General features: G+C 37.0%; 1 non-coding gene across 1 annotated transcript; it reads left to right on the top strand.

Moving 5' to 3' along the window:
* The first annotated feature begins 258 nt into the window (after nucleotides 1-258).
* LOC135268488 (U6 spliceosomal RNA) lies at nucleotides 259-365 on the top strand. The gene has a single exon (XR_010336804.1). It is a non-coding gene; the product is annotated as a U6 spliceosomal RNA (small nuclear RNA).
* Nucleotides 366-5,401: the final 5,036 nt, after the last annotated feature.

The raw sequence follows: 5,401 nt of genomic DNA, 5'->3' as shown, positions 1-5,401 counted from the left end.
AATAGCATGTTTATTATAGTATATTTGTGCAAATGTGTATGTATTTATATGCATATTAAAGTGAGTAAATTCAAGCAAGTTTCTCAGAATGAATATTGAAAGAGTTTTTAAGAAATACAACATCCTGAGAAAGAAACAACAGTGGCAAAGCTGGCATTCTGTAAAGTAATCATGATGAATTTTAAGTGAAGATGTCATGCAGTATTGCAGGAGAATCAATACCTTTGAGTAACAGGCAACAAAAATAGCTTAGAAAATGTGCTCGCTTCGGCAGCACGTATACTAAAATTGGAGCAATACAGAGAAGATTAGCATGGCCCCTGCGCAACGATGACATATAAATTTGTGAAGCGTTCCATATTTTGCGCAGTCTACGAAGATCATTTCAGTATCTGCTAATCTAGCACTAAAGAAATAGGTTAAGCAAAAGTCGGTGACACCCAATAAAGAAATTGTGATTTTCATTACAAAAACAAAAAAAAAATAGTTTAGAAATTCTTGTAAACGGCCGGGCGCGGTGGCTCAAGCCTGTAATCCCAGCACTTTGGGAGGCCGAGGCGGGTGGATCACGAGGTCGAGAGATCGAGACCATCCTGGTCAACATTGTGAAACCCCGTCTCTATTAATACAAAAAAAAAATTAGCTGGGCACGGTGGCGCGTGCCTGTAATCCCAGCTACTCAGGAGGCTGAGGCAGGAGAATTGCCTGAACCCAGGAGGCGGAGGTTGCGGTGAGCCGAGATCGCGCCATTGCACTCCAGCCTGGGTAACAAGAGCGAGACTCCGTCTCAAAAAAAAAAAAAAAAAAAAGAAATTCTTGTAAACTTCATATAATTTTTCATTCTATAAATTTTTATCTACTTTTTTATCTACATCATCAGAAACTTGATATTTGGTCATGAATATTTTAAACTATACCATAGTCTGTTTATATATCCCAAACTTTGAAGGTAAACATCAAAACTGAATTGCCGACCCTTATACTTTACTTTGAATTATGTCTATGGAATCACATAAAATACATAAAGAATTCAATTTTAAACTCTCAATCAATTAAATATCTAATGATCTATTAGAGTGAAATAACATAAAAAAATCACATCATATGCCCCTCATTTAATATAAGTGCACTATGAATACAAAGGTGTCTCCTGGCATATATACATGAACTTCTTGATAGTACTATAGAGATAGACATAATTTCTTCCTGAGCTTGGAATCTGCCAAGGCCTTCTCTGTCTGTCATGTAGAAGAACTGTGATGTTGAATATATTTGCAAGAGCAAGAAAGCAATTCAGCATATACAGAAAAAAATTGCAAGCCAACTGTCAAAAGGAAAAATGTGTCTTACCCACCAGTCACAAAAGGACCTATCAGTGTAACAAAACAGTATCAACTTGAATGACAATAGTTTTAAATGTAAGATAAAATGGAACTTTGTACAGATGTACTACAAGGAATCCACTGAGTACTTTAAAAAAAAAAAAAAGTAAATTTAAAGGGAGGGTCTGTCTAGAGGTAACTTGCTTGTCCCAACAGAGAACATGATGAAAACGCCAACATTCACCTTTTCAGAAATGAATCTCTAATCTTCATGTCTACACTGTCCTTTTTCCAAGGCTAGTCCTGAATCTTTAAATGTCTTCTTAGATTTCCACTGGAATTTCTAACCAGCATGAAGCACAAAACAGAAATATTTTTCATGCTGCTTACCTAAACTGCCATGATTTTGATGCTGTCACTGATACCACAAGCCTAGGTTAAGCCTAGTCACATTGGCAGATAAGTGATAACAAACATCTATCATGTATCATTCTCTTTTCAAACAGTTTCATTGGGCCTTGATTACTAAGCAATAAAATCTAAATTTCTTAACATAGCATTCATGTAAGGGCTTTTCCAACAATCTAGCCAACATACTTTCTTTTTCTCCCCATTATTCTACAGAAGACTTGTGCCTTGGTCAAAAAATCTGCTCACTATCTAGAACACCCTTAAATTCCAAGCTGACCTCCCTTATTTTATGACACATTCCCTTGCCTAGAGTGTCTGTCTTTACTCTTCAATACATACTGAGGCTTTCCTTGTTTAATAACAATAAATACTGCAGATAAAACAAACAAAATAAAGATGAACATGTAATGGATTTAGCCATGAAAAGTTAATCAGTGGCCTTTACTAGAACCACTTCAGTAGCATTTCAGAGGCAATATTTAACTGGTAGAAATTGAAGGGGAAGGGGAAGACTGGAAACCAAAGAGAGCAAGTACAGCTCAGGAACATAGTTAAGAGCAGAATGGAGGAAAAGTGGGTACGAGCTAGCTAAGAACAAAAGTCAAGAAAGGATGGTTTGTTTTCTTTTTAATATTGAAAACAATTGAGTATATTTAAAGACTGATTCAAAAGAAGAGAGTGGAGATACAGGAATGAGCTATAGATGGGCCAAGTATCTGAGAAGGTGAGACTGGACTACAACTAGCTGGTGAGGAAATCAGTCTCAAAACAGCTGTTTTTCACTATTTCAGAACAAGAAGAAAAGATAGAGATGCAAGTAACTATAAACTACTGGAAGTGTTTCGAGTAACATTAAGAAAATTCTTGATTGCCTCTGATTTTTTGTTTTTGTTTTGCTTTATTTTGTTTTCAGCAATATTGACAGTGAGAAAAAGATAGAAGGGTAAGTAGGTTTTAAAAAGCGGGGAAGATTTCAAAATTTAGCTGTGGGGAATTGGTGAGAAAGTGCTTGCCAGAACCTATGGAAAATTTCTCAGGCAGTGTCGAAGGCCCAGTTGATCTGAAGAACATGGGTGTCTATGTCGTGATTATTCTGTAGCAGTATTCAGAAAAATTGGAGCCCAGATGTAGAAGCTGGAGAGGCAATGAGTAGGATCTATCTAGGACTGGATTTTGTTAACATGGAAAAAAATAAGTTGAAAAAACTGGACACAATGTAAAAAGCAATAGATCCTAGGTAAATAATTATAAAATAGTAATACAAGACTGCAGAGAGCTAATAAAACAGAAAGAAAAGTTGAGACATCAACTACATAATTGGAGACCATTATTCTAAGTGAAGTAACTCAGGAATGGAAACCCTAATATTGTATGTTCTCACTTATAAGTGGGAGCTAAACTCTGAGGATGCAAAGACATAAGAAGAATACAATGGACTTTGGGACCTCAGGGGAAAAGGTGAGAGAGGGTTGAGGAATAAAAGACTACACGTTGTGAGTACAGTGTACACTGCTCGTGTGATGGGTTCACCAAAATCTCAGAAATCGCCACTAAGGAACTTACCCATGTAACCAAAACCCAGCTGTTCCCCCAAAACCTATTGAAACAAACAATAAAACAACATACAAGTATGACGGGTCTAAAAAAACTGAGGCAGCTGGAAATTAATGACATGTAGTCAGAGAAGTGGGAGTCTGCATTAAAGTTTCAGAATTAGAAGAATTTCAAGTCCTGAGAAGTTCTAATTACCGAATTATTATTGACAAACCCTATGTTGTTTCCCACTTTCTTTGTTCCTATCCTGTTCCCCACTTTTCAAGCAGGAATCCAATATTTGCTTGTTCTTCAGCCTTTTTCCTATACCAACTGAACATCTCATTAAATATAAAACAAGAAAAATATTTACCACATTGTGTCCACTTTTGTATCTTAACCCAAACCTGGTGCCTCCATGGAAATCTGAGGGGAACCTTATTCTCTCATAATGCATGGACCTCAAAGTCAAGAGAGAAGATTGATTATTAGTTTTCAGTCCTGTGCCTGACCATTAAATTTCTCCTAATGTCTCAAAATCTGCTCTCCAGAGGCTTTTGTTATTCAGCTATAGTACCTCCTTTTTCTCCTCACTCTAGTCATCCTACTTTCCAATTCAACTCACAACTCAAATGCCTAATTTCTCCTGTACTAAAATCTAAAATCCAGACAACATCCCCAAAGTGTTTAGTATCTGTGTGGATTCTCTAACCTGCATGCTAGAATCAGTAACTTGAGCTTTCTATTCTCCAGAAAGACTAAGTCTTGTTGCTCAAAGAAAATGGAGTTTATTACTGTACTGTGGCGCAAGAGAACACTACCTGAATAGAGTCCTGATACTGCTCCAAAAGAGAAAAGAAATTGAAGGGTCTTTGTAAAATTTGGGAGTCTGGGCCCAAGTAATTCAAGACTGGTCTTTCAAGAGGTCATTCATTAGGACTGGGCAAAGTTGGTACATAATTGTTTTGCATTGGTGACACAAGGAGGCAAGGGTCTTGAAGTAAGCCTTGATGAAATCATTGTTGCCCTGATAAATATGTTCTTAGTTCAGGTGAGCAACTTATTGTTCTATATAGATAGACATTTGCCCAGTTAAGCATGTTCGCCTGGATAAATTGATGTACAAGAATTTCCTGAGGCAACTAGCGAAGCTATATATTTTGTGCAGTCTTAACTTCCTTGCTAAGAATTTTTCAGAACAAATGATTAAGTTATATTGACACAGATGTTCTCAGTTTTCACAGAGATGACCAAAAGGAGAAAAGATCCTTCTTGAATTACTTCCCCTGGACAAAAATCACTCCTTGTAAGGAGTAAGAAATTGTAGCATCAAATCGAACATATTTAGCTCTTGAACATAAGGCAAACTGTCTCCATTATTGTGTAATTTGATCTCACAACCAAAGTCAGTTCACTAGAAATAAAAGAAAAACAGATGACATAAATTTTCTCTATGGTCCAGGACCATCAGCTGTTAGTTATTCTTGCAGATAGACCTGTTCCTATGAAAGAAACAGCATTAGCCAGGTGAAGTTCTAATAAGAGTTTTCCTGTCCATCACAATTTGCACTACTTGGACTCTACAGCTCTAAACCAAGAAGACTCCTCAGCAAACCTACCATTTCTCCTTTTTTCTTTGATTCAATTTCATTAAATCTGGCGTGAATCAGCTCCCCAACTTATTTCTTTCCCTGGAGCCATTTCTTAGTCTATCTTCTCCTTCCCTGATTTATAGGAGAGGTTTGCCCCCTCCTTTGCACTCAACAGCCACGCTTTTAAAAGTATTTCATCCTCTTGGCTTTCATAATGGAAATGTTAAGTTTTCCACAGAGGATGTTCCCTGGAGGGGAGTCTTGCTCACACCCTAGAATGGATGTCAGTTAATATTTAGACACAATTAATTAACGGTAAACCCTAAGGCAAACTTTGCTGTTAGGAAAATCAGACTATATCCCTGATTAAATGAAGGGCTGCTTCCCTGACCAAGTCAGCAGATGTTTGTTCTATTATCAGCTAAAACTGACTTCACATGCTTGGTGGATGCAGACATAGGTTAATTAAGAATATTTAAAATGTTTGGCAGAAACAGTGTCAGGTTTTCTCAAGCTAATTTGCCAATGTTTCCCTACCTCCTG

Source organism: Aotus nancymaae, unplaced genomic scaffold (genome assembly GCF_030222135.1).
Source record: "Aotus nancymaae isolate 86718 unplaced genomic scaffold, 86718_ANA_hifiasm-v0.15.2.pri h1tg000040l, whole genome shotgun sequence".
NCBI classification, from domain to species: domain Eukaryota; kingdom Metazoa; phylum Chordata; class Mammalia; order Primates; family Aotidae; genus Aotus; species Aotus nancymaae.
This window is presented reverse-complemented; position numbering and strand designations above follow the sequence as displayed.